This window comes from Marmota marmota, unplaced genomic scaffold (genome assembly GCF_001458135.2).
Source record: "Marmota marmota marmota unplaced genomic scaffold, marMar, whole genome shotgun sequence".
NCBI classification, from domain to species: Eukaryota; Metazoa; Chordata; class Mammalia; order Rodentia; family Sciuridae; genus Marmota; species Marmota marmota.
The window spans coordinates 40597161-40621623 of NW_026000229.1; positions in this window are offsets into that span (position 1 = coordinate 40597161).

A 24463-nucleotide genomic window follows, 5' to 3' on the forward strand; every position below is an offset into this window, starting at 1 on the left:
AAAAAAGACAAAAAAGCCAAGATTTATTTAAGAAATGCTATGTATACGATTACACACTGACTCCTTTAATGATTCAAGCCAAACTCTTATTTATTATATGAGGTGTTATCTGGTCAATGTAGGCAGCAAGTGTGGGGTGTCACGGGGTGTCACCCAACAGAGGAAGCTGTGACGAACATTCACATCTGCACTCCAAAGCCCTTCCTGGTTCTTGCCGAATCAAGGTTATTTTTCCCCAATAGGCACATTTAAAAGAATGCAGATGATATATAAGGACATATTTATTCCCTTAAAATGTCTGTGGTCAGAGATACATGCTAATGAGGTGATATCTCCATTCATCTCTGAACTGTGCAAAATGTAAATGAACTCAAAGTTAGAACTGGGAAATGGGCATCTTCCTTTTATACCTGTGATTCTTTGTGTGGGCTGACACTTCCCTGACATCCTCCATACATTAGGCAGTAGGGTTGGAAATTCCACTCACAGTGCTGACTACCCTGGTAGCTGCACATACTCTCAAACCTGCTCCCATAATATTTTTATAACGATCTCATAGTTATTTAAGAATATTGTCCACCATATACTGAACACTACTGCACCCTACTGAGCTCGGGCTTCATGAACACCATCTCATACTATCCTAAACAGAATCTTGCAGCAAACATATTGAGTTCCCATCTTACAAATAATGAAATTGAGGATCAAAGAGTCTAAATAGTTCTGTTCCACTAGTAACAGAGCGTGAGCATCAAACCCTCATGGTTATGTTCCAAAGCCACCACTTACTATACAAATGGGAAATGTGTGAGCAGAAGCATATTGTATTATAAATTGGGCCTGTGGTTAAGGGAGAGAGCAAGACCATCTAAAGACCAACTAAAATTGGTCTAGTGGTCAGTTGGGTCTGCATTCTGCACCCTGGACAATGCTAACCTGCCTCTGCTTTAGGAATCCTGCAAATAGCCACTTCCTGGTTGCAAAGTTACAGTTAGGACCAATGTGGATTTCATTTCTCTTTCACCCTGTATCTCTACATGAATGTCTTGATCAGGGAAAGAGAGTTGTGCAGAAGTCACTTCACATTCACCACCTGAGTCAAAACCTAAGTGGACATTATTATACAGTTGCTCTTATTTTGATGTTAACAAATACCAGCAATTGTTTGTGAATTTCAGGCAGTGATATCTTCCTCTCTCTTGGTTTGTATACAGATTTTCCGGGCTGAGTAATGGAAAAGTCACTGCTAATGAATATTAAAAGCCTGTAATTTAGTCAAAAACAATGTTGTCCACACTTTTTTCTGAGTAATTTCAGTTGTGTGTTTTTTTTAAATCATGCATAAATGGTAGATAATGTTCCTCTGAATGGGGCCCTTAGGCTTTCTCAGCTGAGCTTGTTTAGCTTGCCACGTTTAAATATTTTCGAACTGATCCCAGAACTGAGAAGCCTTCATCACAGCACAGCATTAAAAATGATGGATGTGATACATATTTAATACAATAAAATGGCCATTTATATGCCCATACTAGACACAAGGGAAATCCTCACAGGAAAGATTTCTAAAATCAAAAGGGGCCTATTCTCTAATCGATGTGAGGGGATTTACACGGATAACTCCCATTAATGCTAATGGGTGTTATGAGCTGATATCCTCCATGCACCATTGGAAAGATACACTCAGTGCCACTTGAAAGGAGGCTGTTGTACTGATGAGATTCCTTGAGAGAATCTCAGGATAAGGAAATTTTGAGGAAGAGATAAAATGGCAGTAAAGCTGCAGCCACAGTTCATTTTAGGATAACATTGCTTTTCCCTCCCTCAGAGGGCAGAGTCCAGGGTGACTATTACTAGGAGGACTTTTTTACCATAAGCCATGGTGGAACGTGGTTCCAATATTCAGACTTGTGAACTATATTCTCTGATGCTTTTACTGTTAGGTGCGATGCTTGGTTAATTGCTCAGGTAGGTTTGGGCAATTAAGAGGTACTGAAAATAATTAAAACAAATAAAATCTGAATCACATGATGGTGTTTGCTATCTCTTATTCTAGAGAGAGAGAAAGTTATCTATATAGATCTAGTTGCTTCCTGCCCCAACCACTAAGAAAACTAGAGACAGTTCCTATAACATGCTCAATCAAAATAGGTTTAGGATCTTTATCTCTGAAATTGTCTATCCATGGTTTTTATCATGCATGATGTGACCAGTTGGAGTCCTCTTGTCTGAGTCACCCAAAGTGGTCTAGCAAGAATGATTCCTCACTAGTTATAGTTACTTTTCCTTTTGATAGGTATATTTTGAAGCCACTTAAAGTGGGCTATTTACTAGAAATTTAATGTCTTAAATTAACACTTCAGTGTAGAAACCTTTGCTGTTATTCACACATAATATTTCATATTTGAAAGAGCTCTCTTTCCCTTAATATTGGCAATGGAGAGAAACTGAAGCACCAAGGGACTAGATCAAAAGCCACTCAGAGAAAAGTAGAATGGCTAATTGTCTAATGCTCCATTTATGTATTTGCCTTCTCTCCTGAACACGCCTGTTGTGTTTCCTCATATGGTTTCTTGTGGCACCAATCACATGTTGTATTGTACTGTAATTATTTATGGGCTTGTCTCAGATTCCCTAAACCACAAGTTCTTGAGGTTGGATCCATTTCCTATTTACCCGCATATTGTCACCCTACCAGTAAGTTCTCAGCAAACACTCAAAGAATAAATGAACATCTTAAACCCATCTATGGCCAATTTTGTCTTTTCATTTCTCATTTATAGTGCATGTCCAATACTCTATGCTTATGGCATTCTCTCTAAATATCTGTGAATGTTCCTTCCTTGAGGAAAAAGAACAGAAGGTATCTGGGACCTATGTAAATCTGATCCTTTAAGAAAGAGAGATGAACTTCTGGAATATGTATTGGACTCTTATGGTGGACAGCTCTGCAGATCCTTTCTCCTGCCCTCTCCACAGGGACTTTGTGTCTCACCTGTCATCATTCATGGCTACAGTCTTTCATGCTGCCCATATGTGACAATGCTATATAACAGAGTGCTCTCCTGTTGGACTTTTAAAAAATTACAGTTATTATTTATACTTTTAGATAGATACCTACTCCTGGTGTTTGAAGAGGGGAATAAGTTTCAGTTAAAATAGGAAAGTGGTCTCAGCCTTTCCTTTTGCATACTTCTTTATAAAAGTCTCAGGTGACTTGGCTTAAAAGACAATACTTGACCTCTGATGTCTAAAATACAGTTGGCTACATAATACTTGAAATCTTGATATTCAAGGAAAATTCTTCATCTCAGGGATATAAATTAAGACAAGAACATTAGAGGTGAGCCACTGGAAGACAGAGACATGACTGTCTACTCTTTTTCTTACGAAGTCTGACTTCATACTGAAAACTGATGCAGGCTCAAACAGTACTCTAATGATCCTCAAAATAGCTGATGACTTTAGTCAATTTCATAAATAAAAAGGAACCAGTCAAGCTTCCAAAATCTAAGGAACTTATTGATCTGTGTGCCTACTTTTTGTCCCTTAGTCCTGACCTACAAAGTCACATATATTTTATTTACATATTCTCAGAACAAAAATAAAAATCCCTAAGTCATGCAATAAGCTTTTACTTATTTACACTGTTTTTATTTCAACAACTGAATAATTTTAAAGAACATCAGATAGCCATACAACTATGCAAGATGTAAAAAGTAATAATAACAATCAGTTTTACTTTTCACTCCTGAATACTTCCTGTCTACAAAATTCCCCCACTGACCTCCTCTATCCTCACCCATGGACATGAGTTTGGCCTGATAAACCATTCCATGGCATGCAGGAGAGACACAGAACTAAAATGAAAATTAAGCACTTTATTGACAAGAAGAATTAATATCCTAACAAAAAATAAAATCCATATGTACTTTCTTGCAGAGGAAAAATGATGTGCCGACAACATAGACTATTGATTTGAACCAATGGACACGAAAGCAGAATATTTATTGGGCCTTACAGTATTTAAATGCCCTAAATTCCACTTAGTACCACTAGCTGCTAGCACTGCAGAATTCTAGAATTGCACCCTGCAGTTTGTACTAATTGGTGGGAAATGTAGGCCTGATGTCAAAGACAACTATAATTGTCTGATGAAAATAACTTGCTTTTGACACCAGTATATGTTGCACCCGTATATCACATCTTCCCTGCATAAGGAGGTGTTGTTTTATATAGCCAAGGTAATTATAATTGGCTTTAATGTATCTGAAATAACTATGTATAAAAGAGTGTTGTGAGAAAGAAGAGGCTTACAATGACCTGGTCGCATTTATGACAAAATGGTTGCTCCAGGAATTTAAAAATAAAGCCTAACTAAAAGCAGAGGCTTATATTGTGTGGGCTTTAGCATGTTAGAAAGCTGCGATTTAGAGACGATCCTATTTTGACCATAATGCATTTTGTCATGTGAAGATAAAATGCGGAGGACGTTTACATTTCTCCAACCCACTGAGCTTCCACCTCAGGACTTGCTTTTTTTTTTTTTTTCTCACATCAATAGACATCTTTTTAAACATTGTATTCATGTCTGTCTCTCTTGACAGCAAATAAAATTTAATAAATAAAATTCCATATGATAAATATGTTAGATGTAAGGAGCAGCTTTGATAAAGTGTGGACATTTTCAAAAATGATTTGTGAAAAACAAATAAATTTAACAAGGCTAATGTGTTACCAGCTCCAAATATATTATCGATGATGCGCAGAAGTATAATGACCCAAAAGAGCATTTGCACAGGTTTTCACACTGCTTAAATTACTGCCAGATAGAAAAAAAAATATTCTCCAGAAGTTGGACCCATTGCCTCTGTAGATCAACATCTGACTGTAGCAACATCTTGGCTTGTCACTAAATTTCAAATCAACAGCAGCCACCGATAACTTATAACAAGGGAGTCTTCATTTCACAAGCATCAAATCCCGTGGCACATTTTTATAATATGCCGTTTTTCCTCCCATCTTCTATGCCAAGCCTTCTGCCAGGTTTTGAGCCTCCTGACCCACTTATCTTTCTGGCTGGCCAAAGGACCTCCATGACCTCGGAATTCTACCTCTTCCCCAAATATTCACAAATGGATTTGGAAAGAAATGATCACCCCTCTTCCTTCCTCTGCTCTTAGATTTTACAACACTTATTATACTTTACACCACCAAATGCATTTCACACCCCCTCTTTTCCCCGTGCAGGATTATGAAGTTAACATTCACTTTGGGTTAAAATAAGCCACGCAATATGTTAAATGTTTTGCATGTATTATTTTCCTGATTCTTCACATCAATTCTGTCAGTGACTGTTGTCACCATTTTACAGATGGGAAAACTGAGTTTTGGTGACAATGCCTGTGCTCTTAACTGCTCAGCAACACTACCTAACCTCTATGAAATGTATGAGCTTAGGTCACATTTGTCAGAATCATTATATCTAACCTAACAAGAATGAACTTCAAGGGCTGGGAGTGTGCTCAGCTATAGAGCGCTCGCCTAGCAGGTGCGAGGCCCTGGGTTCGATCCTCAGCACCAGATAAAAAAACTAAATGAAATAAATTATTGTGTCCATCTACAACTAAAAAATAAATATTAAAAAAAATAGCAGCTGCCAAAGGAAATGCCATTATGACATGCTGCTAATGACAATTACAATACATAATGCCTAATTTACATAGCTTCACATTTTCATATTTTTTATAAATCTTTGGAATACCACAATAATTACATTGGGGAAGCTGAATTGATATCTTGAACCAAGATGCTGCAATAAATTTTCAATTAGTAAGGTAAGAATCTACAGGATGCATCTATAGAGAGAAAAATAGGGTGCAAGAAATGGGAGTTCCTTTGGAAACTGTAAAATGGTCTTCTTTTATCAATTATACATATAATGTATAAAAATTCCCAGTCTTGATGAATATGGCCTAGAATACATCATACAGTTTTTATTTGTTAAATCATGCATCTTTTTTCCATATTTTGAAAAATAATATGAAGGAGATTTATTGACTATATTCTGTTGCTTTTAGTATAATAAATTTTATATTTTTAAGATCATGTTATTTTAAAATGAAAATTAAAATCAAAAGTAATTTTTAACTCTTATTTTAGAGTAAAGTTAAAAAAAATAAAGAGAATAATTACTAGCAGGCTCTCCAAATATACCACATCAACACAGGCCTATAAAGTAAGAACATCCAGTTGTGTTTATTTTTAAAAAATTAGATTTTTATAGGGCATTTGTATTAACAAAGCTTTCTACTGTATCATACTGCAACTTAGTGGGGACCTGCTTTTCATAAGACACTGTAATCGGTATGATATATAGGTGGATAGAGATATAGTTTCATAATAATGATCATAGATAGTAGCTGGAATGTCCAAGCATTTCTTACTTAACAGGCGCTGGACTAAGTTATTTATTCATTAATGCACATTCATTGAGACAAGCCTGATTTTAGGTTTCAGTAGGATAGAGCAACAAACAGAACAGACATGGGCTAAATAAAGGAGAAGTACTATATTTAGGCTCTGTTTCACAGATTTAAAAAAAAAAAATGAGCCTCAGAAGCATTTATGAAATTTGCTCAGCATCATGAAGCAAAGAAGTAAAGAAGCTGAGATTGGACTTCTATTAACTTTAGAAATCTGGTTCTTATCCCTACAACATGCTTCTACCCTGCATATAATTTAGGTTTATTGATATCATAGTCATGGAGGACTCTTTAAACCCTTTGGGTAAGAGAAATTTAGGATTAGTTAGTACTTGTCCAAACTTAACTGCTGATACAAATACTTCAAAAAATAAACTTTGGGCGCTTTTATCAAAATTTTAGTCATTAAATTCAAGATTAAAACATTTAAAAAATTTTTCTAGCACAGTGGGTGATGAAATTTACAACCACACTTGCTTTATGATGGAAATCTTCAGTACATTTACTTCTACAGATTTTCATGAAAGCCTGTTATAATGGAGTAAGAAAGTAACAATTGATGTCTTCATTTCAAGCTATAGCTCTGACATTAACTAGCTATCTTAATTTTCAACAAATTTTAATGAACACCTATTAAACATCAGACACTGAAATAAGTGCTGGTGTTATGGTGGTGGAAAATAAATATCCCTAAAATTATGTAGCACACATTCTCTGATCAGAGAAATAGACATTATACAAATGCTTGAAAAATTAGAATTGTGAAGAATAGAAAGAATAAGAACAGGTGCAGACAAAGATTTACCTGAGGGGGTCACTGGAGAAAGTAAATTTAGATGGAATCTTCAGAGGAAGGCCACTTGAAGGAAGCAAATGATAAGCTGAGTCCTCAAGGACTCAGGGCACTGCATAGGTGAAAAGTGACAGGAAGAAATATGGACCCCAATGGCCCAAGATTTGAAAATTACCTAAATGTTTCAGAAGCCCAATAAAGGCCCAAGTACCCAGAGTCAAGGCAAGTGGGTTCAGGAGTGGGGCGGAAGGCAAGTGACACAGCAGAGCTGAACAGGCTAAGCCATGAAGGCCTGCTTGACATCCTTGGCCACTGGAGGGCCTAGGTATAAAGCCTGTAGTGAAGCCTTTCTGTTTCCTTCACCCGTGTGTGAACAAGTAAGGTTGGAAGGTATGTGAGGTCCCTCCAGTCACTACAGCTCACAGGCTGCACCATTCAACCAAGTTCAAATCTGTTTGAGCAACTTTCATGTGCTGAGTCCTGTTCTGGGACACAAAGACATGGATCCCAAGGTGATAATCCATGGAGCCTGTTTCTAAGGTATGGGAGTCCCATCAAGAAAAGGGGGATGAGAAGAAGTAGCTAGAATGTAATGTTAAAATGGCACCCCAATGGAATACATCGTGCTTAAGAGTACACCAGAAGGAGGACTCCTGTTGTTTACTTGTAAGACTTTTCATGGAGGAATTCTTGTACAACCAACCTGGCTTGTCTAAGAACCTATCCATGAACTTCTTCTGGGGGAATCTTGGTTTGTTTTGATGCTTAGCCCTGCTGTACATTGATTTGGGTTAATCTTTGCCATCAGAAGTCTCTGGTTAAAGTACAAACATAAAATGTAGATGCAGTAAACATTAACTCGAGGATGAAAAAAGTGGTTTTAATTTGTGAATCAACTCAGATCATTTGGAAGTAGCTTCTAGAAAAGTTGACATAAAGGCATTTGAGACCTCTTACAGGCTCAGTAGAAGGCACGCCAAGATCCAGCTTCATGTTTGTCATAGGTGGGAGCAGGGAGCACTGTGTATTTGCCACTTCTTCTGTAACTCCCATTTAGTGTGCTGTGTAGTGTTGTTGTCCCATGATGCGTGAACCCACACACTCCAATCTTTTCTCCCTAGAGATAAATTCTGCAAGATAAAAGGCCTTGAAGGAATATAGTGTAAAGCACATTTGCACTATTAGGATGCCAGGAATAAACCCAGATTTCCCAAGGATGTCGTGGCGTGGGCCTCAGTCAGCCAGAATCCTGCTACGCATGGGGTGCGTGAGGTTGAGAAGGATGAGGAAATCGTACGTAGGAAACTGCAAAATCACACTTTGCCTGCTGCAACACCATCTGCCAAGGTTGTACACATAGAATATTACTAGCTTGTTCGGTCTAAATGAAATTATGGTAAGGATTCCTGGTAGTTTCTAGGAAGTGTCCTGATTCCATCTCTGTATCCTGTATGAAAAGGCACCCAAAAGCACCCATCAAGGCAAAGTGAACCTGAGGAAAATGGACCAACGTGATGTTGCTGGGAGCCCCAGAGCAATACTTTCCAGAATTTCATTCTATGAGAGATGAGCTGTCCCTGTAATAACTGATATGTTCTGACACTTTCCCCTGTTGCACATGTTAATTTTGTGTGTGATATTGTTTTGCACAAAATAATTACATTTGATTGATAACTCTCATGCCACATTTCAATTTAATTGGAATCAGCCCAATAATCCCTCTTAAAAAAGGAAAAAGAATGCTGAAATTGTACATGAGGAAAAAAGTCTTTCTCTTTTACTTTTCAGCCAAATTAGCATGCTTATAAAAGAAACCACTTCTTCCTGTTATAAGCACCATATTCTTACATAGATAAATATTTTTACCAAACAATATAATTTATTATAGACTTAAACAGAAACAACTTTTAATGTAGTTCAGATTGAGGTAAAACTATATTTTTTAGCACAGTATTAATACAATTATGGATTTTATAAACAAAATATTATTCTCTAGGGCAAATAAATATTCAAAATTGGCAATGTTAGTGAAGACAGAAAAAAGGATTGAAAAATGAAGTTGCTTGTGCCTTTAGGACTGTATGAAACAGTTTCATTTTGAAAAACAACACAACTATCTTTAATACTAAATGACCTTTATTTGCTTAAACATTTTCTGGGAAAAACAGCAATACAGGAGCATAAACAGATTCATGTTCATATTCACAAGGCCACATTACAAGAAATTCCTTTCTGCTTTATTATTGGTAAAATTAATAATGCTAAAAATGTTCCAACAATATTCCTGAAACAAGTCACAGAAGGTACATTTCCTGCAAAATTCTATGCAAATAGTTAAAACTATTGAAAGTAACCTAAGAACTGATATTCTAACATATCAGTTCTGATATAATTTGTTGACAATGAGTAATCTATTTGAGACAAAGTGAAAGCAGCTAAGGAATAAAACTTAATAGAAAAATTACGCCTACAGAGTCTTTAAATGTAGGTGCTGAATAAATTATCTATACATTAAAAGGTTCATATATTTCAAAGAAACAACGAAAAGTTTTAAGAAAATCTGAGAAAATTTAACAAAAAGCAATAGAATTCTAAATGTGATCAAAACTATAGGAGAACTCTATTAAATGTATAACCTTTTTGCACACAAATTACTCTTTTCAGAGGCTGTTCTTTTATTGGATTGCTCTGCTATTTTATGGAATATATTTTAATGTTGTACAAAGAAAATGAATTTCACGGACTTGATTTAACAGTTCAGTTTCTCCATGTTACTGACTTATACTGTGATGGAACTTTGCTTTTTTATTTAGTTCTCTACTCCATTATAGGTTTGACAAGGGGTGTGTAGTGTGTGTGTGTGTGTATGTGTGTGCGCACATAGCATCATTCAGTTCAGGGTACAAACCATGTATTATTTGAAGAAAGTCTATCATTTTACCAGTAATGTTCAGTGCATGCTCTCTTAAAATAGCACCTAATCGATAAAACTTAGATTCAGCAAATCACTTGACCTACACTCTGACAAATGACTAGATGAGGAAGCTTTCCAGGGCTTGTGGAATATTGCATAGCAGATCAGAGAGCTGATTTGTGGAAACCATTTTCTACTTTTTCAATTATCTTCATTGATTTTAACCCTTTTGAAATTTTGTTTATTTTGAAGCAAACGTAATTGTGGGAATATACACTAGTTCTGGAAAAGAGCCTTTTAAATAGTAAAAACAAAATAGTGATATAAATACATGGACAGGAGCAGACACTGTATCAATATTTTAGGAATCCAAAGCTTTATGGTTATAGTGACTTTTTTTTGGTTATAGGGCATGATAAGGCCACATTCAAAAGAATATATATGATTTGTCTAGCAGTATGATATGTTCTTGGAGCAATTTTATAGTAAAACATAGTCTAGATAAAGTGGGTCTTGATATTGAATAGCTTGCTTTCCAACAGCCCAGTTCTTGTCTTAGTGTTCCATAGGAAAGAAGACCAACATCAAGAACTAATGAGAAAATGGAGCAAAAAGCAACTAGCAATTTGTCTCTGGGTCCATGTGCTTCTCTGCCCCTTCTCCTTCATCACATGAGTAGGTGGTTCTCTGAAATTACCTTTTAAATCTTTTGAATCTGCTCTTCTACCTCAGTTTTTCCATAGTCTTGTCCATGCAAATTTCTGTCATCCTTTTTAAAAAGTACATGGACCACCCAAAGAAACAAACAAAAGCACTATACCAAATGCTGATTTTTAGCATAGAGATACTTAGACCATCTAATCTAAAACCCTCATTTCACCCATGGGGAAATCACGGCTCAGACATGGCAGTGAACTCACTCAAGGTCACTAAGCTGGCTAATAGTAAAGCCAAGATCAAATTTAAAAAACCCACTGAATTTCCAAACACTCCATCATGTCACATCCCATTTTGGAAAGTCATTAAGAAGATGTTCTCATGGAAATGAGAACAGGTTACTTTAAAGACATTATTTTATTTACAATGTAGAACCACTTAGAGTTTGAAAACAAATGTACAGTTGTTCCTCTACATCTGCTGATTCTGTGTCTATGGATTTGACCAACTATGAATTGAAAATGTTCAGGGGGAAAATATTACATCTATACTGAACAGGTACACATATTTTTCTTGTCAAGATTTCCTAAACAGTATAGTGTAAAAGCTAGTTATTAGTATTTACATTGTTTAGGTATTATAAATAACCTAAAGATGAGTTAAAGTAGCATCTCTTCAGGAGGAGGATGTGCATAGGTTACATGCAAACACTGTGGCATTTCACATGACAGTCTTTAAGCAGCCCTTGAATTTGGTATCTACAGGGGAGCCAATCCCCTTAAAATACTCAGGAAAATTTATATCAGAAAACGCATTTATAAAGTTTTACAAATGACTTTTTGGTTATTCTCACCATTCACAGAAATAGGTTAAAGACAATGAAAAAAATCGTTTCTACATTGAAAATGACTTATGAGCTACCTGGCAGCAATGATATAGAAAATAACCTAGAAATTTAAAAAAATAAAAAGTAATCTAGAAATTAAAAAATCAGTGTAATTAGTCCATTCAAGAAATATTTTTTAAATAAAATGTTTTTGGTAATACAAAAATTGGGGGGTACTTTTGACCATATCAGTATTATCATTGCACAATATTACCACTGCAAATTTGAAACAAAGAGAACAAATTATTTTCCTAATTACATCACTAATATCATGCAGAGCTGAAACCAGACAAGTTGCCTTCAAACCCATAGCTGGTGAGGAAAAAAGTGAAAGAATGATTACTCTCATCATTTAAACCTTGGTAGAGGTACTTAATATTTCAGTCCTGATTTGAGAGAATCCTATACACAGAAACATAAGTAGAATGTATTAAGTTACATTAGGTTGAAGGAAAAAATACAGTTGTAATACTGATAGTAAAGAAATTTTGAATTATAATTATACATTTTTAAATTAAGAATATATTTGACATGGAAGAAAATTTTTATAACAGGAAAAGTATGAAGAAAGGAAAAATGAAGGCTTTACTGTTATATATTCACATATAACTAATTTTGCACAGCAAAATTATTTAAATTCCAAGATATTTGCACTTCACTTCTGGGAGAGTTAGTGTGGTTAAGTTTTGGATGTTAATAGGTTTACAATATGTATCTACTCTGTGCCTCTTTTATGACTGTGGGTTATACTAAGTAGCCTTACTGTTAGTAAACCTAGATTGATTCAGGTTTTTATCTGATGGCAATGCATATCATACAATTTTAGTTTTATTATTTTTACTTACAACTGTAATGAAACCTGGAGAAAATATGAAGCCATTTCAGGCATGAAGCATGCATTTTATGAAGATTTTTGAAGAGTGAGAAAAAAAGAAGAAAGTATTTCTAATTCATGCATTTCGAAGCTGCCACTACAGTATTCTGAATTGTCTTGTAATTAATTCTTTCTGTTTCATATTATTCTGAGACTAGTCATTTGGAGAAAATATATAGAACTCCTTGTCTGGCCTTTCTGAATCTATTTTTCACAGTTGCAAAGTACTAGTCAAACAAATTAAATTATTGCAGCAGTATGTAACTAATTTTATGTAAATTAAGGTGTTAATGTTCTGAATCATATTCCTGAAAATGGTCTGTTTTCTCTTGCAGCTTTTCTTCATTAATGATGCTATGAATAGTCAAATCGAAAAATTAATTCCTACAAGACTAAGTGGATAAATTGTTACCCTTTGGCCCTTCAAAGAATTAGATCTAAATATAGTTTTATGGCCAGCTCAGTCCACAGTTGTCAGTAGCTCAACCAAATAAATCAAATTTTTAAACTTAATGCAACTAAGGGTAAGATGATACGAAATAAATTCAATTTTGTTTATAGCGAAGGGGATCTTTTAGAGTTAATGGTCATATTGTGTGATACAGAATTAGTGCCAAGTTCAGAACTTTATTGACAATATTTCTGCTCCCATTAAAAAGTATCATCTTACTCAAATATCTGTATTTGAACTTCAAAATCTCCACTTCAAAAATGACCCATAGGAACTTATGGAATATCAGTGGAATAAAATATTTATGCTTGGAAATACCTAAGATAAATGGAAGTTGGAAAAAGTAAATTCATCATCAATTGAAGTACTTCCAAAGCACATAAAGAAAATTAAGGGGTTTTCTTATTACTTAGTATGCTCACATAACCCATTGATTGAATTAAAGCCATTTGGTAGATACAAACACTTAAATTATTTATCTGTTGGATTTTTATCTAGTATAATAAATGTTGGTTTACTTCCTAAAGTGCAGTATATATTGATAATAATGCAGTTCAGAGTTCCAGATAAGTAATTGGATCATAGGTATTGTTTTCTATGATAAATGACAGATTGAATTGCACAAAAAATAACTTTTTTCAAATAAGTTACTGGTGTTGGGACCAAAATCAAACATACTTTCGTCTGTTGGCAAAATATTTCCTCATAACCTTACATCATTCTTATTTTATCTTCCAACAGATTAAATATTTATAGATAACCCAAGCCTACCTAATTTTTCATTCAGATAGAATGAAAAAATGCTTCTAATTTTTCCATTATCATTTTAGTTAAAACTATTCCTTAATCCACATATTTAGAAAAAAAACGGAGAAGAAACAAGGAGTAGACAGCATACTACCAACTTTACAGAAATTTCACAAAAGTAAAATATTAGAACTTTCTAGCCAATTAATGTAATAACTTGCAAACTGTACCTCAGTCAGGTATCAACTGCTAAAGTGCTTACTACCACAAGGAAACAAATATTCTTGTTATATATATGGCTGGAGCAAAATGTAGAAGAAATAGAATACATTAAAGATAACTAAAGGGAAATGACAGTTATGCCTACAAACCATGCTTCTCTGGCAATGTTATACTTAATACAGTCTGGAGACTAGACCCTGCTTACAGCTTGAGCCTGCATAGACTCAACTTGAGTTAAGGAGGAAAATGAATCACTAGACCGCTTTCTTTGGAAATCCATGGAGTAATGACCTTGAAAGAAAGCTTGAGACCTGTCAGAGTTAAAGAGGAGACAGTGTAGAATCAAGAATAACTACTGTTTTTCTAATCAGTAACTCATGTCTGTTCACTAATGAGCTTTGGTATGAGATGTATTATTCCAAACACTTGCTTAAATTTTAAAATATCATTAACATTGTCCAAATGAAATAAATCACAGTGAATTCTACAATTTTATACTGTTACCAAATTCTTGAAATTTTTTCAAAGTCAGCTATTCTGGAACTGGAGGAACATCAGAGCAATTGACCTACAGAGGTACATGGACTTTCAATGGGCTCTGGTTTAATAGCCAAGCCCGAATTCTAACTGTAAATCTCCAAGCACTTTGCATGCATTAAGTATAATACCCTTTGAAACAGACTAGTTGTGGACTCTTTTCTTTAAATGTATTTAGTTCTTATAAAATCAATTATGCCTTTCCAATATTCAGTATATAAAATATGATTACACTTCCCCAGCCCCTTTTCTTTACCTATTGCACTCAAAATACATTAATTCATCCTTTGATACCTAGGGAATAAATATGATTATATAGCTTTATATGACCCACATTACCTAGCAGCATGCCCTGATTGGAAGCATCTTTTTTCTAATCAAAAGGTCACTGGACACAAAATCAAAAAAGGTGATATCAAGCTCTGGCACTAAGCCATATTGGTGGGAATTTGGGTAAATAATTTAACCCAAATGAGCATGTTTGTTCATTATATAGATCTGAGAGACTAAATGGAAAATAAATATGAAATTTCTCTTCCTTCACAAAAGTAATTCATCTCCTCAAAAAGTATTTCAGCACTCATATATGCCAGCCACATGCTAGGTGTGGGGATATTTCATGAACAAGCCTCTTTGTGGAACTTGTGGTTCAACTGAACAGACATGTTCAAGGAATAGCATGCATGATGATGGCCATGAAAGGAAAGTCCAGATTGCATGAACGTTTGTGGGGTTGGAGAGCAGGCTCGACAAAGGTGAAGATCAGATGAGGGAAACTACTCACATATATGTGAAGAAATAAATTATAAGTCCAAGGTCAAGATAAAGATTATTTATTTTTTTCTGAGGCAAAGCAGAACTATATCAAAAGAACTAAGAAAAGAATCTAGAAATTTAAGTTTTTTGGTATTTTTGTCCAATAGGTAGTAGCTCTTGGATATTTCATCATCTGGTAGATGGACTTGAAGGAGGGAGGAAACTATTCATCATATAACTAATGAATGACAACTACTTTTTTTCCTTTTATAAGGTTTTATTGATATAATAGATATACAAAATATTGCACATATTTATTGCAGTGATATGGAATGTTAATATTATGAAACCCTGATATAATATGATGAAAACAGAACTTTACTTCTGTTGTCCACCTTCCCAAAACTCATTTATGTCCATTTGGTGATGTTCATAAGCCAGTGAAACCACTGTTGAGGTACTAACTATAAACATCACCACTGGAAATGTCTGTGTATAGTGTTTGTGTGCATCTGTGTATATGTTGTGTTAAGAACACTTAACCTGAGATTTTCCTGCTCACATATTTGAAGTTATATTGTGAACTATAGGTGCTATGTTGTACAGCTGATCTCTAGAGCTTATTCATCTTGTATAATGAAAACTTTATCCCACAGAAAAAAAATCCCATTTTTCTCTCTTTGTAGACCAAGCAAACATAATTCTATTCTCTGCTTCTATGAGTTTGGCAATTTTAGGTATCATATATATAAGTGGGATCATGCAATATTTGTCCAAATGAAATAAATCACAGTGAATTCTACAATTTACTGGTTTGTTTCACTTAGCATAATCTCCTCAAGATTCATCCATGTTGTCACAGATGGTAGAATTGCCTTATTTTTTAAGGCTGAATAATATTTCATTATATATATTGAAATATTCCAATATACATAATATTCCATGATATGTATAGCATTATATATTCCAGTATATGTAATATATATTATATATTATATATGTAATATTCCATTATACATATATATATATATATATTCCATTGTATATATACATATATACACATATATAGTATTCCATTTTGTATATATTCCATTACATGTATGTAATGTGTATGTGTATGGCACATTGCTATTGTGACTAATGCTGCAATGAACATAGGAGTGTAAATATCTCCTTGGGATTCTGCTTTCAATTCTATTGGATATATACCCCAAAGTGAAATCATTTAATCATATAATAATTTTATTTTTAGTGTTTTGAGAAACCTTCATACTGTTTTCCATAGTGTCTGTACCTTTCTGCATTCCTACAAACAATACAGAAGAATTTCAATTTCTTCATATCTTTGCCAACATTCATCTTTTGGTTTTATTTTGCTTTTGTTTTTTTAAAAAATAGCTATCTCATCAGATGTGAGGTGATAAGGTAGCATCTAATCACATTATGTTGGAACACTGCTATAATGCTCAGGATCTGTGCCTTTCAATTGCTTTTTTGAAATGAATAAAGCTCTTTTCTAACAGATTCTACTTAGTATTTCAGTAAGCACTGTCCTTTACATGGATGCCTAATTGATCTTGAAAACTTCTTTGTCACATAGCACTGTCTCGTGGAAAAGTCAAATTATATTAATTGAACAATATAGAAGCTTAATATAAGTATTGAGATGAATGAGAAAGAGAAATAAAGGGGAATCCAGGATGATGGAACCCCTCTTGTGCTTCAGGCAATATTCTGAGTATGTTTTCACATATGTCACTTGGCTTAATCCTAGAAAAACTTACAAGTATCTCAGGCAGGTGATCAAGGTCAACATCAACAGTGATACGTCATGTTAATAGCATGCACCCTTGATATGAAATGATGAAAATGGCACTTCAGCTCTGTGGTCCTTCTTCCCAAAACCCATCATCATGAGAAATACACCTGATAAATTTTAGTAGTGGGAAATCAAATACCTAACCATTATACTTCAAAATTGTCAGGGTCATCAGAAACAATGAAAGTCTGAGAAACTGTCCTGGCCGAAATGGACCCAAGGAGACAGGACAAGAAAATGTCATGCAGTATCCAGAGATAGACAAAGTCATTAAGCAAAACCTAAGAGAATCTGGAAAAAGTAATAACTTTAGTTGATAATAATGTATCAATATTTTCATTTATTATAATAAATCTACCATGCTAAAATGAGGTGTTAATAATAAGGGAAACTAGCTTCACATGTATTAAAAGTCTGTATTATCTTCTCAGTTTTTCTGTAAATATAAAGTTGTCCTAAAAAATAAAGTTTGTCTTCAAAAAATATTAGGTTTAATTATCTCATTTTATAGATAAGAAAAATTTAAGAAACTTCTCTAACATTGTAACACCAGTAAGCCACGATTGATAGGTGCACATTCCCACAAATGACGCACATGCTCATATCGTCACACAAGAAAGAGCTGGCTGAGTGAATGATTTTTGAGTTGTTCTCAGTCCCTGAAAGTACTCTTTCCCCAATTAACATGACCAACCAGAGGGAGTCTGCTGCTCACCAGGCTTTCCTTGTTTCATACTGTTTAAATAGTCAAATAATATATAACCTCCTTTCATTGTTTAATGAAAATGTTCAAATTAATGAAAAGTCACCTTATAGGCACCCCAAACATTCATTAATTTCCTGAAGCATCTCAATTTCATGCAACAGTCTCAAGTAAATTTGAACACAATACACTCATAAGTCATTCAAATGGTGTTTCAGGCCCAGGATTGAGACACAGATGATGTAACAGCTTAGAAGAGACACTTCAGTGAAGAAGACAGTCTGAGCAAAAACCCAGAAACACAAAAGTGGAGAATCTGCACGAGGATCAGTAACCAGTTGGTAGGGTATTTGAATGCATGGATGTCTTAGAACTGTTAGTGAAGATCATTGTGGACAGCTTTATAACCTACATATATCTCTTATCTGCTTCCTGAAGGCAGACAAGATCTTATATTTTAAACCCATAAGTATTTGTTTACTTAAAAATTCTACATCTCATGGCATATTGAAAATGTCTTCAGATTTGAAAACACCAGTCGTAACAACATATAAAGGTACTATCATCTATGAAACGGAGTTTAATCAAAATGCGGTTAAGAGTTCATGCCCATGCTTGAATAAATCTAGGGAATTGGTAATTTTATCAACATTTTATTTTTTTAATTGTGATGATGAATAATGAATTGTCAACCCTAGAAACTTTATAGTAGCTAAAAGGCCATCAATATTGCCGAATGCAAAGTTAAACCAACTTTTACAGATGAGAGATGCCTTTAGAATGGCTGTGATGAAATGTATTCCACCAGATGAATTTCTGTGATATGATTGCAAAATGAACCTCTCTCCCCCTCTCCCTCTCTTGCTCTCTTTTTTTAAACAGGCAAGGGAAGGGGCAGTCAGTCTGAGATTTACACCTGATTTGTGTTATAGTAATCTTTGAAATTAAGAAGTGTATCCTTGCATTTCATTAAATTCTGGCTAATGAGATAACTGTCTTCCCAAGGAGGGAATGATAAAGTACTCAGGCCATAAAGCATAAATTAATACTGCAAGGTTAAACACTGGAACTAACTCATGTTTCAACAAAAGCCCCTACCAGCAGTTAAATTAACTGACATAAATACCATAAAATCTGTCTTTATTTTAGTTTCAGATGATGCTTCTTTTTACACCCCTGCTTTCAGTTTGTATAACTCATTTTTGCACATTATTGCATGCACCATTTGCCATTTAAAGAATCAGCTACAACGAGGAAAAGATTTAAGGAATCAAATACTCAGAGAGGAAAAAGAAACTGGTGGGTCTGGGGGATATCATACTGAAGATTGTTAGCGCCGTTGAAAAATATGACAATAGACAACAGTAGTTCAAAGAAACAGTTAATTATGAGACGACCAGCCCAAAGAAATCTACTTTTTAAGCTTTTGATAGACATTTTGAAAAAATGCTAAAGAAAACCTGTGGTGATAATAGGTTTGATATATATTCTGGCAAAAATTATATCACATTAATGAGGTGGCTTAAAGGGCTCATGCATTTTGTAGGAGGCATTTCAATGTATTAGTATAATTAGCAGTGATGAGAAAACTGTTTGGAACTGAATTACCTCTCACGAGTTCATTTGAGCTATATGAAATTACACCATGCAAGAAGGAAAATTATGGAGCCATCCAGAGAGAGTTCATGCCTGATTTGATCATAGCCACTAATTGGATGATCATTTTCGTAAAGCTTTTCAAATGGTTGACAGTTTCTGCCTCTCATTTTTTTTTTAATGGACGAGCTCTTTATTTCTTATACTAAGCAACCAAACACAGGTTTGTTAGAGATTTGGGTGTTTCTACAGGGACCTTACAGGTGTAATTGTCACAATCTGAGCAACCTTTGTCCCTTAATTAGCTGCTTTTGGGGAACCCCTAATGAGAGTTGCTGTTCTTGTTAACAATCCTAGAGAATACCTGATGAGTGAAGCTCTCCAAGCCTGATGCATGTCAGCAGCCACCATATGACAGCAATTTAATGAAGTTAAAACCTGACCCAATTGGGATGGATAGAGGAGCACTGGTGGTGTACTGCTTTTGATTCTCGTGTGTGTGTGTGTGTGTGTGTGTGTGTGTGTGTGTGTGTGTTTAATATGAAGTAGGTGATCTAGTGAAGGACAACAAAAGAGTGAAGGGTAGAGGGTGGAGAAAGGAAACTTTACTAATGGATCCAAGTTAGGAACCCTATTCACAAGACAGACAACAACCAATATCAGGAGAACTGAGATCAGAGAATCAACTTTCTTTGTATAAACTGCTTTTATGTGAACTGCATGATATAGCAGCCCCAAAATTTGGAAGATAAGTAAATATTATACATGTTATCTGCTCAACATTCTATTTATCTTCCCCACACCTCCTACATGAATCATTTCCATTTCAGCCATGTAAGATTTCCAAATGAGATTTAATCATATGGAGTTTAAAATTATTATTTAAAAACTATACTAGTCTCAGATAAGATGTGTATCCCGGTAAATCAGAAAGGAAAGTCCTTATGAAAACATGCCACTCAATTTGTGGCTGAAAAGGAGGATATAGCATTAAGTTAATGATCTTTTCATCTGATTGGCAAGTTCTAATATTCTTAGGAAAAGCCAGATGGGATACAATACACTACTAGGGATACTGTGTGCATGTGAGTGTGTTCAGACACATGCGACTGTGACACATGCTCAAGTTTCATGTGCTATTCTTTCTCAAGGTCAAACACTGTATTCCTTTACTAAAATGTTTTCACTCTGCAACTAATAGATGCCACAGGACACTTACTCATAAATATTGCTGTGGAGAATATTTGCTGTAGATATTGCAACCACAAGTCAGAAGGTGAAATATTAATGGTCTTAAAGTCAGAATGAAACTTCTGGCTCTCTCCTGGCCTCTGATTTGTTTAGGTATAGAGACAAGTTACTAAATTTAACCTCTCACAAATTTGAAACTAAACATCTTTCTATTAGGAATGGAATTTTATAAATGTGCTTACTATATTCGGGAGTAATTCAAGGCCTCTGAAATTGAAATTTCATAAAATCAGAATTTAGAGATACTATTTATTCTGTTAGTTTAATTAATTCAGAGCAAACAGGTTCCCTAATAATAAGTGAATTCCATATTAACTTTTGCTCAGTGCTGGAAGATGTCATAGAGATCAATCAACTAACTGGTGAATTTAGGTATAAGACATATTTGCAATCTATGCCCTTGTCCACTTACTTCTGACATGTGTTTCTTCAGGCCACCAACATGTAAAACAAACCACCTAATTCCACCTAATTCCTTTGGAAAAATCCAAAGGTCTATTTCCCATGAGGATCTAACCTTATCCTTGGCTAATTCTCATTTTGACTTCCTGTTTTATTGAATTGGAATTTGTTCTCTTGTGGGTTTACTGCACTAATTGGTCTTTTTCTTAAATTTCTTGTCTTTTTTCTGAATCCTTGCCCTCATATTTGATTAATAGCAGGGTTTAGAATTTTAGGTATGGATCATTTTCTTTCAAAACTTTGAATGTAATGTTGAATTATCTTCTGTAATCCAATGTTCCTAATGAAAACTCTGATGATAATTTGATTCTTATTCCTTTATAAGTAACTGCTTTTTTCCATAAGGGCAATTTTGATACCTCATTTCCATAGATGTCATTCATTTGCCTCAATTCATTCAGCCTAAAAATCTGAATCATTCTTTGGAGCTAAAATAATTCATTTTGCATTTTTAAAATTATTTACTTCTGCTTCAGGTGTTTGTTGTTTTAGTTTGGTTTAGTTTAGTTTAGTGTTGTTTTGTTTCCCGCACTTGTTATTCCACACTCTTGTAAGATGCATCTGTCCTCTGGCCATGTTTTAATATTTTCTTGCTATTTCCCAATCACTTAATTCTTTTGATCTGTGTTCTAGGAAATGCCTCCAAAGATTTTTTGCTTAATTTAGGATTTTTTTTCAAAAATTATTTCTTGGTTAATAATAATAATAATAATTCTGCTTTTCTTTTATAGATGCAATACTTTCTTGAATTTCTTAGAAATGTAAGGTAATTTTTTCAATTTTCAGTTTATTTATACATCCTGAATTTTGTTTTCAGTGAAGTCAGCTTTATTTCCCACCTTATCTTTATCTTTTGAACAGAACTGTCGTTTTCAGATATGTGCATATATTATAATGTATTTCTATATGTGTATGAGTAAAGAAAGGGTTTAATAATATTGAGAGCTATAGTGAGTTTTATTGCTTTTGTCTAGGTCCTTTTGTCCTAAGTGGGCCAGCTGACCTCTAACTCTATATATGTGGATCCTTCTGTATTTTGAATGAATGAAAAAAAAACAGATCAGGCCAGCTTTTCTAATTTCAAAGAGCTGGTTCTTCTTTTAGTTTTTTATACTACACAAGGTCTGGCTTGCTATGAAATAAAAATGGCCAAGGGATACATGAAAAAGTCTTCAACAAGCACTTTTTATAGCAGTATTAGTCCATAAGGGCTTTGTTCTCATGACAAAAATGACTCACCTCAGTCCCTACAGCCCAACACTGTTGCATTCAGGATTAAGCCTCCAGCATATGAATTTTGAGAGACATATCCAAGCCATATCAGATACTACATTTTCTTTCAGTTACCACAAGACATTAAAAGAAAAATTGACTGAACAAAACCTTTGAGACACATATTTTAATCAGCTTTTTCATTGCTGTGACTAAAGGATCTGACTAGAAAAACTATAGAGAAGGAAAAGTGTATTTGAGGGCTCACAGTTTCAGAGGTCTTAGTTCATAGAAGGCTGGCTCCATTCTCCCCAGCTGGAGGTGAGGTTGAACATCATGGTGGAGTGGGTGGCAGAGGAAAACAGTTCACTCCATGGTGATCAAGAAGCAGAGAGAAGCCAGTGGCATAGCCTTTAATCCCAGCAGCTCCAGAGGGGAAGTTAAGGCAGGAGGATCTTGGGTTCAAAGCCAGCCTCAGCAACAGTAAAGGCGCTAAGCAACTTAGTGAAATTCTGACTCTAAATAAAAATACGCAATAGGGCTGGGTCTGTGGCTCAATGATTCAGTGTCCATGAGTTCAATCCCCAATAAGAAGAAGCAGAGAGAGAGATTCCACTCTCCAGATACAAATATGTATACCAAAGCCATGCCCTAATACTCACCTCCTCCAGCCACACCCTAACACTTCCATTACCACTCAGTTAATCCCTATCAGGGAGTTAAGTCACTGATTGGGTTAAGACTCTTACAACCCAATCATTTCTTCTCTGAATCTTCTTGCATTGTCTGGCATGTGAGCTTTTGGGGAATACCTCACATCCAAACCATAACAATACAATATGACGATTTTTACTCAAACTATGGCTATATTTTGCAGACTGGAAGACTAATTTTAGTACTTTATTTACTCTGCTTGTATACTAGAAGTTTTTTCCTTCACCATTTTTTCTTTTTCAAATATTTTTCCAGAAATATATTTAGAAGTGGGTCTTATTGATTATTTCTAAGCTATCTAAGTTACTTACATGTGAAAAATAGGAAATATACTGAAATATATTTAACCACAATAAGTTTTTCTTCGATTGTATCATATATGTGTGTGTATGAATGTATGACAGCAGAATGCATTACAACTCTTATTACATATATAGAGCACAATTTTTCATATCTCTGGTTGTATACATAGTATATTCATACCCATTTGTGTTTTCACACATGTACTTTGGATAGTAATGATCATCACATTCCACCATCTTTAATAACCCCATGCCCCCTCCCTTCCCCTCCAACCCCTCTGCCCTATCTAGAGTTCATCTATTCCTCCGGTGCTCCCACTCTCTATCCCACCATGAACCAGCCTCCTTATATCAAAGAAAACATTTGGCATTTGGTTTTGGGGGATTGGCTAACTTCACTTAGCATTATCTTCTCTAACTCCATCCATTTACCTGCAAATGCCATGATTTTATTCTCTTTTATTGCTGAGTAATATTCCATTGTGTCTATATGCCACATTTTTTTATCCATTCATCTATTGAAGGGCATCTATAATTGTATCTTTAATTATTGTTTTTATTCTGACCAATTACTCTTCTGCAGGAACACCTGAGCACTGAATTCTTGTTGCCTGTCTCCTATATGAATTTCATCTCTTTATTTTTTTTTCTTCTACACCTTGAAACAGCATATAAGGTTTGTAATTTGTTTCTTTCCCATTATTAAATCAAGCTACCACAGTGCTCCTTATATTCTGCTTTCAATTCCAGAATAGGCTTTAATTTTGCTATGACATTTCTTCACCTCTTTAAGTCTTTTTCCTCATCTCATTTTTCATTTTACCTTGTGTTTTTAAATCAGACTTTTCACCTTATGACCCTCTCTGTTTATTAGGAGTTGAATATTTCTTAATCATTCCAAAGGTGTCAAATAACTTTAAATGTTTTTTTGGTTTCCTGAAAAAAAAAATATTTTTAAAGTCTAAAATTATTTCTCCTGTTTACTATTCTTTTCATAGTTTCTAATCTAAATTTTTGCATGAGTAGGTTGGAAATTACTTCACATGCCCACTACCAAATATAAAAATATGCCCGCAACTACACCC